The sequence below is a fragment of the Dromiciops gliroides genome, chromosome 2, assembly GCF_019393635.1.
Source record: "Dromiciops gliroides isolate mDroGli1 chromosome 2, mDroGli1.pri, whole genome shotgun sequence".
Lineage (NCBI taxonomy): Eukaryota > Metazoa > Chordata > Mammalia > Microbiotheria > Microbiotheriidae > Dromiciops > Dromiciops gliroides.
In genome coordinates this window covers 300,907,556-300,925,934 of record NC_057862.1, presented here as the reverse complement: position 1 = coordinate 300,925,934, position 18,379 = coordinate 300,907,556, and the positions used below count along the sequence as shown (strand labels likewise).

The 18,379-nt window shown below is 36.3% G+C and overlaps 1 pseudogene; it reads right to left on the bottom strand.

Annotated features, from left to right (window-relative positions):
* Positions 1-336: 336 nt before the first annotated feature.
* On the bottom strand, positions 337-16,125 carry LOC122738769 (annotated as a pseudogene).
* Positions 16,126-18,379: the final 2,254 nt, after the last annotated feature.

Here is an 18,379-nt window from a genome sequence, read left to right as displayed (position 1 = left end):
ATGCAAGACAATTATAAAAGATTCATGGTGGGAAATACTCTCCACATTGAGAAAATTATGTGGTCTGAATGAATATCACAGCATACTAGTTCACTGTTTTGTTATTTTTTGTGTGTTTGTTTCTTCCTCCTTGTGTTTTATTTTCCTTTTTTTTTTCTGACTCTTCTCTCAGAACTTGACTAATGTGGAAATGTGATTCTTTTGTTTTTTGTTTTTTTTTTTGTTCTCATGACTCACCATTTACTTTATTTGTACAAAATAGTGAATAACTATACAGGCCAAGAAAAATGGGTGGTTTTAGGGTATAAACAAGTCTTTCTGTCCTGAATGAAGAATCTATTTTGAAAGCTTGGGAATTGGAACTTTAGCCTCAGCATCTTTGGGTTTGGACTCAGCAGGCTTAGCAGCCTTAGGATCAGACTTAGTTGTCTTGGTATCTGACTTGGCTGACTTGGCTGTCTTGGTGGTAGACTGTGACCTTGGGGCTGGACTTGGCAGCCTTGGGATCAGACTTACTGACCTTGGCATCAGACTTGCTGGCCTTGGGGTCAGTGGTCCTGGAAACCTTAGAGGCAGGCTTTGTGATCTTGGGGCCTGGGCATTTGATGCAAACCCTAGGCACTGGCCTTTGGGATCTTGGGCATCTTGTGCCTGAGGAGCTTGTCCTTGGAGGCCTTGGTGCTCAGGGCCTTGATGGCCTCTGCTCAGGCCTTGATGGCTTTGGCATTGTTGGCCTGCATCTTCTTCAGTCCCTTCTTCTGTTTCTTAGCAAAGGGCATGTTTCTCAGAAACTTGGGGTCAACCCCTATCAGAGACTTGTATCTCTGTGACCTAGGTTTCTTGATTCCATTTCTGTGCCATTTTCCTGATTAGTTGTGGGTGATATGGTTCTTAGACTTAGCTATCTTTACATCTTTACATCTTAGCCATCTTTACATCGCAGCCTCCACTAAGAGGCACTCCACCTGTGAAGTGAAGGGGCAGAAAGTGAGATAGTTGGAAATATGTTTAACACGATTGGAATGTATAACCTATATTAGAATGTTTCCTGTCTTGGGGAGGGCAGAGAGAAAGGGAGGGAAAAAGAAAAATCTGGAACTCAAAAACTTACAGAAACAATTGTTGAAAACTATCTTCACATGAATTGGAAAAATAAAATAAAATGTTTTTTAAAATGGACAAGGGGAAATAATTTATTTGGAGGAACAAAAAGTCAGGAATCTTAGGGGACATAATAGTGGGGGGAAACTAGGAATGAAGGGAGCTTTTCAGTACCAGATCTTAAACTTTTATTCACAAGTAATCATCAAATATATTTCGTATCTGTTAAAAAAATAGATGAAATGATCAATAGACCAGTGTAGGGAAACTTTCAAATAACTCACAGAGAAGAACTACTTCGATAAAGATTCCCCATTCCAGGAAAAAAAAAAAACATATTGAGATGAAAACTGGAAAGTAATTTGCCATATATGAAGTTCAGAATGATATCTCAACTATATTAAATAATAATTTCCAAATGGACAGATGACCTAAATAAAGTTTTTTTAATCATAAACTAATAAGAAGAGAAAGCAATAATGGCAATGGGGAATTTCATAACTTCACATTAAATATAGGTGTTGAAAGAACAGAAAATGGACCACTTTGATTACGAAAATTTGCAAACCTTTCACATAAGCAAAATCTATGCACTTAGAATTGGGAAAGAAGCAGTGAACATGAGAAAAATATTTGCATCAAAGTTATTAGATAAATTCATGATTTACAGTGAATTTAGGGTATTAATAGAAATATAAAAGAAGAATCATGTGCCAATAGAAATGTGGTCAAAGGATATGAGAAGGCAATTCTAAAATGAATAAACCCTAGCTACTAGTAACCATAAGGGAAAAAATATTCCAAATCACTCATGATAAGAAAAAAAATTCTAGCATATTACTTCACATTTATCAGATTGACAAATATAACAAAAAAGGAAAATGATAATTGTTGCAGATGCTGTGGTAGGACATGTACAATAATGCACTGGTGGTGAAGCTTTAAGTTAGTCTAACCACTGTGGAAAACAATTAATTTTCATCTAAATGCAAGAAAGGAATAAACTGCATACTTTTTGACCAACATTTACCATCTCTAAGCATTTAATTCCAAAGAAGTTAACAGAGAGAAAGGATCTCATAGTGTATTTAGAAAAAAAATGGGAAAACTTGTATAAACTAATAAAATGTAAAGTGTTCAGAAACAGGAGTATGAGCCATACAATGAAGAAAATAATTTTGGAAAACTCAAGAACTCTAATCAGAGAAATGACTTCAACAGACAATTAAACATGACTTTCTCAGAATTAGACTAACAGTACAGAATAATTCATACATTCTTTTTTTTTTTTTTTTTTAGTGAGGCAATTGGGTTTAAGTGACTTGCCCAGGGTCACATAGCTAGTAAGTGTTAAGTGTCTGAGGCCGGATTTGAACTCAGGTACTCCTGACTCCAGGGCCAGTGCTCTATCCACTACACCACCTAGCTGCCCCCATACATTCTCATATAAACTCTATGCATTGGTTTGTTTTCCTTGACCATATATCTGTTACATGGATGATCTTCTATTTGTGGGTATATAAAAAGTGCTGGTGGGTAGTCATAAGAATGTGAGCAAATTGAAAAAACAATAAGAAGATAATATAAATGAAAATTTGAAATATATCTAAGAGAAAAGAAAAAAGTCAGAAGAAGTCACAGATAAACTAAGTGGTTCTGCTTAATATGTCCTACTAGGAGAATATGAAGGTATTTGTAATTATTACCTTTTTTCCATTGGTTCAGTTATCTAGGTTTTAATGTATTTTTATTTATTTTGTTAAGTATTTCCGAATTTTATTTTAACCTAGAAGGGAACAATGCACCCTGAAGATCTTATGTTTGATACCTCTGTAACAGATTATTTCAGGAGTTAGAAAATAATTTTTGTTGTAGTTAAATAAAAGCATTTTATCCTCTGTACGCTCATTGAAAGAGTCCTCAATATAAATTTAGTAACACATAGGACAACAAAGATAATGTGAATCTTATTCTATTCTCACAATATCTTTATCTCCTTTAATAGGGGCAGCTAGATAGTGCAATGTATAGAGAACTGGTTTTGGAAATATGAAAACTAATCTTCATGTGTTCTAATCTGACCTCAGATATTTCCTAGCTGTGTGACCCTAGGAAAAACACGTAACTTGGTTTGCATCACTTTCTCATTTGTAAAATGACCTGGGAAAAATGGCAAACCAATCCAGTAACTTTGCCAAGAAAAGCCCAAAATGGGGTCCAAAAGAGCTGGACATGATGATGAAATAGCTCAACAATAACAACTAGATTTCTACAGTTTGAAAGCTGCACAATCTATGTAGCTTTCAGAACATGAGTAATTGATATGGGAATACTTAGTAAGAATATTGCTTTTCACTTTTATGGATTAATGTTATATCTGGGGAATTGTAAACAATTGCTTTGCTTGTGATGATAGTTTAGTTGTAGTAGAGTTTATTTGTATAATTATTATATTTTCAGTTTTGTTTTTGTAGCTTAGGAATTTATCATCTGTTAGTTCAGTAACAGCAAATTCTGATGCATAATTCCAATCACCAGGTTATACATTGATACGTATTCAGCAGCTGCTAACTTTGAGCCACTGTAGTGGTATACATCTGCTACCACCTCTTGATATATATGCTTTGGTAACTAATTGAGTCCCTTTAAGATAACCATCTTATATCGTTTCTGGTAGCAATGACCTGATCTGAAATTGACATCATAAATCCATCCATTTCTAACAATGAAAATCTGCATGATTCAGCCATATGTTTAATGGTTCTTTGTCCACATATTGTTGGCTGAGTTCATGTAGATATTGCTCCTGGAGAGCTTTTTGATTCCATTCTTGGCTTGAAGCCATTTCATAAGATCCATCTGGAAGTAAACCACTTTTTGATCATATTTGGCCCATTTAATGGAGTATACCTATTTATTGTCACTTTTATGATCAATGTTGTCATTATTGTTTTGTCAGGTGATGTCTGTTTGTTCTAAATGTATTTCTGTAATTTTAAAAAACTATTTATAATGTGCTGTGAAAAGTTTAACAAACCTCTTCCTCTTTTTGATGAGGAAATATTCATCTTTCTATAGCTGTCTTAGGATAAGTCATGTGTTTCATTAATAATGCATGGAGATTTGTTAGGATACATTCTAAATCAGTTATTCTTCATTTTACAGTTCAGAAAATATGTTATTCCCTATGACCTTTGATTTCAAGATGTCAGTAAGTCTCATTTTTATCCCCATTTGACAGATGAGGAAACTGAGGCCCAGACAATGCCATACACAAGCAATAAATGACAGAATTAGGAATCAGTCCTAGGCCTCTGATTCCAAGTCCAGTTTTCTCCATCCATCACACTAGTCAGGCCAAGCAGCTGGTATTCAGATGTGCTTTCTTAACTCAAGTCCCAATTTCTGTTCTGAATATATTCAAGACCTTTCTTATTCCTAAGTTAGAAATCAATAAAAGTCATCTGATGGCCATTCTGAAAAGCTCTCAGGATACATGATCTTGGAATGAGGGGGCAAGGGTGGAGTAGAGACATCTTGAATAGGCTCTGAGAGAGCCTTTTGTTAAATTTTCTGTGTGCATATTCCTTGGAAATCACCCAAAGCTACAAGATGAAGATTGATTTATTATTTTGTTGATTGTCTAGACTTAAGAATGTGATGGAGATAATGTTAATAATATAGATTCAACATAAAAGTGTGTCATAAGTATATTTTTCCCCAGGAGAGCTGATTATTAAGTATTTTATACCACTGGGAGTAATCCTTATGTATAATGCTTAAAATATCAGTCCTATATGGTTCTTAAACTTTTCCTTGGACCCCATTGTAATTATATAGTGATTTGTCTAGTGTTCTCAGTAACTATCAAGGGCCTCCCTCAAGATAATCTATTCTAGTTAGAAGTGTCCAGGAAGGATGGAAGATATTCAAGTTTGAAATTAGATTTTCTTCAAACACACACATAAACTCAGAATGACTCATCTGACTGGACCTGAAATTGAGGCAAAACTCATTGGCTAAGACTCAAACAGAAGAATTTCTAACCAAGGAGCTTTAAAAAACTATTAAGCCCAGGCAACACCTCAGGAAGACTGTCTTCTCTACAAGTGAGTAAGAGGCACAGACCCGATTAACTCAGATAGATATAATGAGGTCACTGCCTAAGGACTTTTAAGGGGATAAAAACCAAATAATGGTTTAAGGTAATCCTCAGTTCAATGGATAGTCAGAGTACTTTAAATTAGAGAGTAATATGAACATAAGGAAAAACTAAGGTAGACTCCCCCCCACAAAATAGGTTGAATGACAGTACTTTGAAATAATTTTGAGTTATAAAGTATAGAGAGACTTAGTAGGAAGCATTTAAGTGTGTGACAGATCAGAAGGTGGGGGCAATAGGTGCGTGACCCTGGGGGGAGGGGCTCCAGTTAATGGGAAGCTAAAGTTCAAATTACTTAGTTCATAGTCCTATCGATTTGATAAAATCACTGCTCAGCCAGACAACATCATTAAGATAAAAAGGCAAACTTATAATAAAAAAATGCATGGGGAAAATAGTAAAAAAGAAAATTGAATTTTATAGTTACAACATATTTAAAATATGTTATTTTCATTGATCTTCACCATAACTGTAATGTTGGGAATGAAATATTATTTCTCTCATTTTACTAATGATGATTATTTACCATATTTTCCAGAAGGCTTAGAGAGGTTGAGTTTGTTGTTGTGTTACTTGATTTCAAGTTCAGAGCTGTTTCTTCTACCATACCCCTTCTTAGTGTAAACAGTACTTTGGGTATATGTAGCTAACCTAGGATGATAAGCTCTCTAGATGAAAAGGACCTTAGAGCTCATTTAACCAAGTCTTCTTATTTTCCACATGAGGACATGAGGTCTAGATCGGGGAAGTGACTTGCCCAAGGTTACTTAGAGAGTAAGGGCCTTATCTCTGTTTCCCAGGAGAAATCTATATTCTCTTGCCTTCAAGGCAAATGGAGTCTTTGTGCTTTGCTCTTGCATCCAAAGCTCTAATACTTCACTCAAATTGGTGTGCCACTATCATGCTTTTTAGCCAGTCACAGGAAAAGTTAACTGTGCAGCTGAGGAAGTTAATGAGTTCATAGAGTGACAAGTCCCTGACCTTTGTGGGAAGGAGGGCAGGAGGGAAAGAGGTTTGTGGTAGGGGTGCAGGGGTTCTAAGCAAATCTTCCTTGAACTGTTCTGACACCACCAAGGTGTGAGCACTTCAATACAATTTCCTTACACAGTCAGCCAAAGAGCTTAACAACTGTCATAAAATGAAATGCGTAATACAGATCTCCAGCTGGAGACTTTGATGTGAGAAGGACACCCTACAAGTGAGGATCAATCCTAACTGGATTCAGATGTTTCAGCTCCAGTAGACAGGGCACTGTATATTTGGGAAAACTTAAAAGAAAAATCTAGAAAGATCCATAAATCTTGAAATGGAGCCTTTTATCAGACTCTAATTTATCATGGTATTTTAATGAGTTGGACTGGAGAAAGCTTAATGCATATGTATTGAAAATTTGGGCAGTTGTTGCCTGTTTTTCATAATGCAGGCAGGCCTCAATTTACAGTGCTTTAAATTAAGAATGATTTGCATTTGTGGCATCCTGCCATTCATACCAATGCTGCTACGCAGGGCACTTATGGCAGCCAGCACACAAATAATCATATGGTGCCTGGCTAGATTGGAGGAAATGGATATCAGTCTCCAATATAGTAGAAAGGCCAACAACTTGATATCTTATGCCTATACTTCATGAAAGGAAATATGGTGTAATGGAAAGAGAATAGGATTGGGAGTTGAGACGACAAGTTTCTTATATTTAGCTGAGCCACAAATTAGCTCTGAAACCCTGGAGAAAGTCATTTCCCCTATCTGAAACTTTTGTCCTTCAACTATAAAATGGGGTTGGGAGGGGAGAAAATTGCACTAGATGATCTATAAGGTTCTTTCCAGTGCAGATTTTTTAAGTGTATTATTATTACTTCAGAAAAGTTTATAAGAAAAAAAGACACAATAAAACAAACATCTCTGAACAAGTTACTTGAAACATCAAGCAAACCCTAATTCTCCCCACTCCTTTCCTAAAAGACATCTAATGAAAATATTGACAAAAATATCCTGAATTCTAGGAACCTTCTGATGTTGTTCTAGGAAACATATACATGTATACACATATGCAGTTATTCATATATGTATATATGAATGTAAACATATATGTCATGTGCAGAAACAGAATGTACATATTCACACATATATCATTTTAATATTGTTTCATATGGATTATATATTTAATTCTAATTTCTTCTTTACTGTGTTTCCACATTTATTTTGTAAATGTTTTAGAAAACTTATCACCAAATACACAGGTATATTAAGACTATTTGATTAATTAATCAAATATGACATTGGTGGTCATTTCTCTGAATCTATTGGTATTAGGCCTTTCTTCAGGAATGTGGTCCTTGTCATCGCACTGTTTCAGGTTGTGGGGTGGGGAGTCAGTTTCAACCTATTGTGTCTTGCCTAGTAAAATGATCCATGTTAGAATTATGTTAGAATTTCTTTTTGACTGTGTTTTCTTGAGTTACTCTTATATATTCCAGAATATTTAGAATTCATTCATGGATTTAGAAAGATACTTTAGCTTATTTTGCATTAACCAGCCCATGTTAGTCCTGTGTCATCAGCAAATTTTCTAGATTGAAGTAAGTGTGGCCATAAAGACAAAGTACAATTGCATTAGTACACCAAGGTAAACAGTGCTAGCTACATTAGCTAGTGTACTTGTTATGTCATGTTTACAGTGGACTCATATGGAAATCACTATTTTCTTAGAGTTCTCTATGCCATTTTTCTTAACACAGAGACTTCTATAGAGATACTTTTTGAAGTGAGTTTTGGCTCTATTGAGCCAGGTGATTTATGTGGTTTGGGAAGAAGAAATATTAACCTGTGTAATGAGCATGCAGCAGAAGACCTAGGCTTTAGCTCTGCATCTGAGACTAATGTAACATGTTAAGTCATTTCCCTTTCAAGAGGCCTAATGTTTTTTTTTTGTTTATTTTGTTTTGTTTTGTTTTGTTTGTAAAATGATGGCATTGGATCAATGAATATGTATCCTTCTAGTTCTTCATATTTTCTTTTTTATGGTCTACCCCCATTTTAATTTTCTTTTCAGCTTATGATCTGCGTTAAGTAGGCTGAGAACAAAAGAAAAAAGGAACACAACTTTAGAGCTAGGAGGGACATCTGAAGTCATCTAGTTTAACTTCTAATCTTACTTGTGAGGTTATTGAGGAACACAGTTACATGGGTAGTGGCTAGTAAAGCCAAGATTCTAATCCTGATCCTCTGATTCCAAATTCAGGACACTTTTCACAAGCTCTTATTTGTGTAGTTCTTAAGAGTTAAATATCTAATAATTAAAATATATCTTATTGAATCAAGTTCTGACATTAGTAGTGAGTCAGGCCAGTAACCCCAAACATAATGAATTAAAAAATGAAGAGTTCTTCATTTACCATTGAAGTAATATTTGACTTCTTTGAAAATTAAGGATAAACAACACACACATATACATTCATTCATTCATTTGTTAATTTACTTATTTTCCTATTTATTGATTCATTTATTTGTTTGTTTATTCATTTATGTACTTATCTATTTGTTTGTTTGTTTGTTTAATTGCTCATTTATGTATTTATTTTACCATCCATTCATACATTCATTCATTTGTTTATACATATATTTATTTGCTTTTTTGTCTATTTATTTGTTTATTCAATTATAAAGCAACAACAAACCAAAAAACAAAAACCTAAAAAACCCCAAAACATTATGCCATAAAGATTCATACAAGAAGTAGTGAAGTAATCCTATACCACTGTGGATAGATAAGCACTGTAAATACACTGTAAACATTTTTTGGGAATTTCATTTAAGAGGATTTTGGCTATGTTTTGAGTGGAATAAATGTAGACACAATTATAAGTAATACCAAGACACTCAAGTAAATATGCTTGGTTAGAGGTAGGTAAACTGAGACCTGTGTATAATTAGGTAATACAGTATGTAGAAACAGACTAAAAGTCTATAGCAAAGGATTGAAGAAAGTAGTTCAAAGTCAGTGTCAATAACACAATGGCAATATTACACTGAACATTTGATTCTGTGAGACAACAAATTATAGCATCATCTGACAATTATGTGTGAATAGCATATGAAGCTAAAGTTGAGAATTTCGGTTAGTTTATGTATCTACAATGGTATAGGATTACTCCAGTACTTTTTATATTAATATGTCAAGGTTTTTTGGGTTTTTTTATGTTGTGGGGTTATTTATTTATTTATTTATTTTTGTTTTTTGGCTTTTCTGTACAATTAAAATATATAAAAAAAACCAGTTGGTGATCCTTCATTTTTGAAGAGGATCAATGACATCATGATGTGATATCTTGATTTACATATGAATTAATTTAAGTGAGGCAGAGTCATATAAAGTAGGAAAGTTCTCAGCCTCACTTACTTTTCCACAATCAAAGAAATCCAGTGGCAAGACAAAAGTCAAAATGATTGGTGATATTCCAAGATGCATTTGATGACCTTGCCATCATTGATATCTGATCAAACTCTAAGCACTCCCCAGCACTTGCTTCTGTCACCTTTATTACTGTTCTTTATTTAATATTTTATTTTCCTTCCTTCCTTCCTTCCTTCCTTCCTTCCTTCCTTCCTTCCTTCCTTCCTTCCTTCCTTCCTCTGTCTCTGTATCTGTGTCTGTCTGTCTTTCTCTCTCTTTCTGCTAATTAGGGTTAAGTGATTTGCCCAGAGTAACACAGCTAGTGTCAAGTGTCTGAGGCCAAATTTGAACACAGGTCCTCCTAATTTCAGAAACAGTGCTCTTTTCACTGTACCATCTAGCTGCCCACCCCCTTTTTGTGAGGCAAATTATATTTTAAAATAATTTATAACTTTAAAAAAAAATTTTGACTTCCAAATTCTCTCCCTCTCTCCCCTTCCTCTTCATATAGAAGCAAGCAATTTAATATAGGTTATAAATGTGCAGTCACGCAAAACAATAGACAATGGAATACAATTAGTTCTGTCACTGTCATCCACTGGAGCTGAGAACTGTGGGGAGAGATCCTTGGTCCTTTCTATATTTTGTAGGGGCACATTCTGAACACTATATTGGGTGGATACATAACTTCAAAATTTTCATCTGATGAGATCAGACATAAGAGTCTATTAGTTAGAGGAGCTAATAAGTTATACAAGATGTCCCCTGCCTTTATGTCTACCAGAAGAGAAAGTTATATTTTTCCTGTCTTTTATTGTATTATTCCCAATATTATTCTTTAACAGCAGACAAATTGACCTATTATAAATCCACACATACCTTGTTTTTCTCTGCAATACTAGTCTCTTTATCTTTGCTCTGCTTTTCCATTTTTAACCCAGCAGGAACTCACGTAGTATTGATTATTTGCATTTCTTTATAATCTTACTGTGTATCATTTTGCATATATGAAAGGAACTTAAAACTTGAATGTTGGAACTTAGGTACTATTAAGATCAAGGATGGGCAGCTAGGTGGCACAGTGGATAGAGCACTGGCCCTGGAGTCAGGAGTACCTGAGTTCAAATATGGCTTCACACACTTAACACTTACTAGCTGTGTGACCCTGGGCAAGTCACTTAACCCCAATTGCCTCACTAAAAAAAACAAAACAAGACAAAATAAAAAGATCAAGGCTTCCATTTTATAAATGATGAAACAGAGATTCACAAAGATTAAGTGACTTCTCTAATTCCACACACCTCGTTGAAACCAAAGGATCAGTGAACATTAGAGCTGAAAGAGATGTTTGCGATTATCAAATCAAATAACCTAATTTCACAGATGGGGAAAATGAGTTCCAAAGAGATTAAATGATTTGACTATTACACAGCTAATGAATGTGAGCATTACTATTATAATTATTCCTATTTAATGAATCGTCATTCTTCTAGTCACCTGTTTATTTGCTTGTTTTTGCTTTGTTTTGTTTTCCCTTGACATTGTTCTAAACTTTTTTTTCTTTCTCTTACATCATATCTGCCCAGGTATCAAATATTATCAATTCTAAATGTTTTACATCCTCCTCATTTTCTCTATTCATATGCCTGACATTTTATTTGGGCTATCCTAACTTCAAAAATGGACTATTGCAGTATCCTTAGACTTCGTCTCTCAGCTTCCATTCTCACCTCTTTTCAAACAAAATAATTTTAGAAAGAGGAACTATAAAAAAATATATACATCAATCTGTATTCAGATACCATCAGTTCTTTTTCTGTTGATGGTTTGCATTTTTCATAAATCCTTCTAATAGCAACCTGCTCATCATTTCTTTCACAGTTACTGCTGCAAACAGTATTATCCTCCATCCTATTCCCTCCCCTTAATATTTACTCTATTTTCTACCTTTCTTCATCAAAACTCTTCTCAAATGTGTTTTTCTTTTTACTGTGCCCTCCCAGACTCTGCCATCCCTGGACCCAGGAGGCCCCAGACATAAGCCACCTCACCCTGCCTTCCCCACAAAAAAGGATAAACAAAAAACAAATGCTTTACAGATATCATTCCTTCATATTCAATTCACACCTGTGCCCTGTAAGTATATTCCTTTCAACTGCCTTATACTAAGAGAGTTCTTATGAGTTAGATGTATCATCTTCCCATGTAGGAATGTAAACAGTTTAACCTTGTAACATGCCTTATGATTTCTGTTTCCTGTTTACCTTTTTATTCTTCTCTAGGGTCTTGTATTTGAAAGTCAAATTTTGTATTCAGTTCATGTCTTTTCATCAAGAATGCCTGAAAATCCTCTCTTTCATTGAATTCCCAGTCTTTCCCTGAAAGATTATACTTGGTTTTGCTGGATAGGTGATTCTTGGTTGTAATCCCAATGATTTTGCCCTCTACAATGTCATATTCCAAACCTTCTTGATCCTTTAATGTAGAGGCTGATAATTCTTGGGTTATACTGACTGTGGCTCCACAGTACTTGAATTGTTTCTTTCTGGCTGCTTTCAATATTTTCTCCTTGACCTAGGAGCTCTGGAATTTGGCTATAACATTACTGGAAGTTTTCGTTTGGGGATCTCTTTCAGGAGGTGATTGGTGAATTCTTTCAATTTCTATTTTACCTTCTGCTTCCAGAAAATCAGGGCAATTTTCCCTGATAATTTCTTGGAAGATGATGTCTAAGCTCTTTTTTTGATCATGGCTTTCAGGTATTGCAAAATTTTTCAAATTATCTCTCCTGGATCTATATTCCAGATATGCTGTTTTCTAAGGAGACATTTCACATTGCCTTCTATTTTTTCTTTCTTTTAGATTTACTTTATTGTGTTTTAATTTCTTATAAAGTCATTAACTTCCATTTGCTCAATCCAAATTATTAGACAATAATTTTCTCCAGAGTGCTTTTGTAAATTCTTTTCCATTTGGCAAATTTGGCTTTTAAAGCGGTTGACTTCTTTTCATAACTTTCCTGCATCACTCTCACTTCTCTTTCCACTTTTTCTTCTACCACTCTTACTTTATTTTCTATTTATTTATTTGTTTACAACAAGCATTTATTTTCTTTTTTTCCAATTACATGAAAGGTAGTTTTCAACATTCATTTTCATAAGATTTAGAGTTCCAAATTTTTCTCCCTCCTTTTATATATGTAAAATCCACAAGTGTTCTTTTTATCAGTTCATTCTATGGGAGTGGGATAGTTTGTTTCAAAATTAGTCCCTTGGGATTGTCTTGGATCATTGCATCGCTGACAGTAGTTAAATCATTCACAGTTGCTCATTGAACAATACTGCTGTTACTGCATAATGTCCTCCCAGTTCTGCTCACTTCATTATACATCAGTTCATGTGAGTCTTTCCAGGATTTTCTGGGATCATCCTATTTGTCATTTCCTAAAGCACAATACCATTCCACTATAATCATATACTACAGCTTCTTCAGTCATTCCTCAACTGATGGACCTTCCCTTGATTTCCAATTCTTAGCCAACACAAAGAGTTGCTATAAATATTTTATATACTTTTTCCCCTTTTCTCTTTTTCATGGTTACTAGTGTTAACTGTTTCCCTCCATCCTTTTCCCTTTCCCATGATATTTACTCTATTATCTATCTTCTTTCACCCTATCCCTCTTCAAAAGGGATTTGCACCTCTCTCTTTATCCCCTTCTCCTCATATTTTCCTGCAGGGTTAGATAGATTACTCTTACCCAATTGAGTGTGTTATTCCCTCCTTGAGCCAATTCTGATGAGATTAATGTCTTTGAGCCAATTTTGATGAGTCTTATGCTTACTTACTGCCCATCTTAAATAGATTACTCCACCCAGTTTGTTGTGTGTTAATCCCTCCTTGAGGCAACTCTGATGATATTAAGGTCTTTGAGCCTATTCTTATGAGTATAAAATTAATTTACTGCCCTGCTCCTCCCCCATCTCTTTTCCCAATCCATAAGCACTTTCCTGTTTCTTTCATGTGGAATTTAACCCCATGCTACCTCTGCCCTTCCCCCTCCCCCAGTGCATTCCTCTCTCCCCTCAATTTTACCCTAAAGATGTCATCATGGGGCAGCTAGGTGACACAATGGACAAAGCATCCACTCTGGATGCAGGGAGACCCCAGTCAAAACCTGGCCTTAGATACAAGACACTCACCCCCTGCACAATCCGAGGTATATCCCCCAACTCCAATTTTTTATGGTTCTCTAGTGTCTTATATTTGAAAATCCATTCAGTTCAGGTCTTTTCATCATGAGTACCTTTCATTGAAGTCCAATTTTTTCCTCTGAAAGATTATATTCAGTTTTGCTGGATAGGTGATTCTTGGTTGTAATCCCAATTTCTTTGTCCTCTGGAATATCATATTCCATGCCCTCAAGTCCTTTAATGTACAAGCTTCTAGGTCTTGTGCTATCCTGACTGGGGCTCTACAGTACGTGAATTCTTTCTTTTTGGTAGCTTGCAATATTTTCTCCTTGACCTGGGATCTCTGCAATTTAGCTATAATATTCCTGGGAGTTTTTCTTTTGGGATCTCTTTCAGGATGTAACTGATGGATTCTTTCAATTTCTATTTTACCATCTGTTTCTAGAATATCAGGGCAATTTTCCCAGACAATCTCTTGGAAAATGATGTCTAAGCTCTTTCTTTGATCATGGTTTTAAGATAGACTCATAATTTTCAAATTATCTCTCCTGGACCTATTTTCCAGGTCCACAGTTTTTCCAAGAAGATATTTCACATTGCCCTCTATTTTTTATTCATTTGGATTTGCTTTATTGTGTTATGGTTTCTCATAAAGTCACTAACTTCCATTTGTTCAATCCTAATTCTTAGGCAATTATTTTCATCATAGAGCTTTTGTACCTCCTTTTCCATTTGACCAATTTGGTGTTTCAAGCTGTTGACCTTTTTCTCATGTCTTTCCTACATCACCCTCATTTCTTTTTCCATTTTTTCCTCTACCTCTCTAACTTTATCTTCAAAGTCTCTATGGACTTAGACCAATTCGGATTTTTCTTGGAGGCTTTAGATATAGGGACCCTGAAGTTGACATCTTCCTATAAGTGTTCACCTCAATCTTCCTTATCACTAAAGAAACTTTCTATGGTCCTCACCTTTCTCTGTCTGCTCATCTTGCCTTTCTTTTACTTGCCTTTTAACTCCTTAAAGTGGGTCACTGTTTCCAGTAGGCACTATTCCAAGCTTCAGAAGGTCCCAGGTGGCATGATTTAAGGAGAAGCAGGTTCTTCACTTGCCTGGCCTGTTCCCTGGTCCATAGATGACCCCAGACCAACTTGGAAATCAATCAGATTTGCTTTCTGTGTTTGTCAGCTTCGACAATTCTGTGCCCCTCCCCCACCTGGGCCACTGCTGCTCAAGCCTACCTCCTGGTTCCCAGCAGGGGCGAAAAACCCAAATTCTGCCCCAGCACCAGCAGCAACCCCTATAATCTCCTGCCAAGGGCTCAGCCCTCTCACCAGACTGTGAGCTTAGTTCCATACAACACTGATGCTGCAGCTGATTAAGAGGCTCTGAGGGTCTCTTTCTCTGGTGAGGTCTTCCTAGGACTGGATCTGTGTCACTGTGACTGTGGGGTTGAGTTCCACTCCTGTCTCAGCACAGCAACTCCCTCCTTCCCATCTTCCAAGATGTCCTTTGTTGGCAAATAATCTCAGCACATTCTTCTGTGAATTTTGCTGCTTCAGGAATTGTCCTATGGCATCATTGGGATGTTTTTTGGAGCGATCATGTCATGAGTTTGAGAGCTCACTGTCTTTCCTCTGCCATCTTTCTTACTTTATTTTCCTAGTCCTTTCTGAGCACTTTTATGGTGTGACACCAATTCATATTTTTCTTGGAAGCTTTGGTTTTGTTTTCTTCTTCTGAGGGGGTATTTTCATATTCCTTGTCACCAAAGAAACTTCCTAGATTCCATTTTTTTTTTCTGCTCATTTCCCTAGCCTATTTGTTGACTTTAATCTCTGTCTTAAAGTGGGTCACTGCTTCCAGGGTGCACTGTTCCAAGCTTCAGGGGGCCCAATGTGGTATACTTTAAAGAGAGGCTCATTCTCCACTCATCCTGGCCTGTGCTCTCACCTGCAAACAACCACAAGCCTGCTTGCCCTTTAAACCAAGAACACAATCATGTTTCACTGTGGCTCCAAGTTCCAACCTGCCTTGCCTCTATCCCACCTGTGGCACCTGACTGCTTCCTGGGTCTGAGTGTGGGCAAAACAACAGATTCCCACCTCAGCACCAGCAGACTTCCCTGTAATATCCCCCAGCCAACTGCTTGATCCCCTCACCATCTGTGGACTGACTTCCAAAAGCAGCCGCAGCCACAGCTGAGAGGCTCCTCTGGTGTGGCCTGCCTGGGGCTGGATCTGCCCAGCATGGCCTGGAGCTGGATCTGCCAAGCATGGCCTGGAGCTGTGCTCCACTCTCACCCTGGCATAGCTGATATTTCCTGCTGACCTTATAAGCTGTCTTTGGTTGGAAAATTATCTCACCCTGTCCTTTTATGGGTTTTGCTGCTCCAGGAATTGTCTTAAGGTATTATTTGCAGGGATTTTTGGGGAGAGGTCCAGGAGATCACTGCCTTTACTCTGCCATCTTGGCTCTGCCCCCAACTGTTAGACATTTCAAACATTCCAGAGATATTGTTAGGTCCAGAAACACAACATGTCCCAATACAAACATTTCCAAACATTTCCAAAACTGAACTTTCTTTTTTTCCCCATTTATTAGCATTTTTGTTATCCTGATCTCCCAACTCTACCTTCCTCCAAATGTCCCTCTTTATATCTAAGGCACCACAATTCTTCATTCTCCCAGATTTGTAACATCAATATTATTTACACTTCCTCAGTCTTCCTCTTCTTTAATTAGTTGCTAACTCTAGTTTTTCTTTCATAGTACCTCCTATATATAACCCCTTCACTCTACTCACACAGATCCCACCTTAATTCAGGTCATCTAGAATATCCATTCCCTACTACCTCAGTCTAGTCTATACTATGCACACAAGACTTTTCTTTCCTTTAATCTTAGATATAACCATGTGAATCTTTATTCAATCTATTCCAATGACTCCCTACTATCTCAAGGATAAAATAGAAAATAACTACTTTACTTTTTTTTTTCTTTTTTTTTTTGTGGGGCAATGGGGATTAAGTGACTTGCCTAGGGTCACAAAGCTAGTAAGTATCAAGTCTCTGAGGCTGGATTTGAACTCAGGTACTCCTGAATCCAGGGCCAGTGCTTTATCTACTGTGCGACCTAGCTGCCCCCAATGACTTTACTTTTTAATGCCCAACATAACTTGGCCACAACTTACTTTTTCAGCCTCACTGTAATTTTTTTTCCTTCCTTCACTCCAGCCAAATTGGCCTTCTCATTGCTCCTAACAGTTGACACACAATCTCTCATCTCCAAGCATTTGCCTTGGTCATTCAACATATATGGAATGCACTCTTTTCATATTGGACTATAAGTGGCTAAAATTCTAGCTATGATTTCTAAAATTTACTAAAATATAATGGGTGGTCACCTTAAATTAGAAGTTTTAGCATGAGTTTAGATTTTTAAGAATTTATTAAAATATATTAGGGGTTAGTAAAGAGAAACACATGGATACAAATTTTAGATCTGCCTGCTCTCTCCCTAATCTCCTTCCCATGCTTCCAAGCCAAAGTCTCCAACCCAAAAGAGATGCCTCCTCAGGGGCTTCTTCCTGGAGCCTCCTGTGAAACAGGAAAAAGAGCCATCCACACACACAGCCCCAAGCTAATTGGCTGGTAACACTGACTGACACAACTAACAGGAAGTTCTATAGATGTAAGTTCCGAATGCCAGGCAATTTCCTGGACTCTAAAGTCACATGGTTTCTTTATCACATGCTTTCTTCTTATGGTGGAGCTTCCCTGCAATATATCTCCAGCAGGGGGTGTCATTCCAATTCTCACAGACCTTATCTAGTCCAGTTCATCCTTTAAGATGCAGTTCAAACTCCATCTTCTTTCCTGATTATACCAATCTTGTGTGCCTACCCTTAAAAAACTTTGCATTGAATTACTTTGTGTATATTTCTACTTATTAACTTATTACTTATACCTTATGCATTTTAAATGTGCTTGTCATTTCTCATGTAAGGTTCTTATGAGTAGAAATTATTTTATTATTTGTACTTGTGTCTCTTGTGCTTAGCACATGGTAATATTTTTGATTGATTAAAAGAATCATAATTTTGTTTATACTATCATCCTACTAGAAGACATAATTTCCTATTATTTTGCAAGCTTGTTTTTCTCCTGTTAAAGAAGAGAAATATCTCTAGAGATGCTTGCCAATAATTATACTGAACAGAGCTGTTTGACTTTATGAACTAGTTGCCAGACCACATTTCAAGAACTGCTGAATTTGCAAAATACATTCCCTTTGGTACTTTCCTGCTACTCTTATTGCTGCTTCCAGCCTCTCTGGAGCCTCTTAGCTGTAACCATCTCCTGAGCCAAATATTACAATGTCAAGTGCTTCAGTTATTCTAAGGATATTCAGTGTCATGAAGGTCACTGGAAATGGCAGTGAGAAGGTGAGGAGAAATGGTGCCAAGAAGAACTAGAAATTGGCAGAGAATACAATAAAAATTTTACTTTGTCTTTTTTAAATAAAAAAA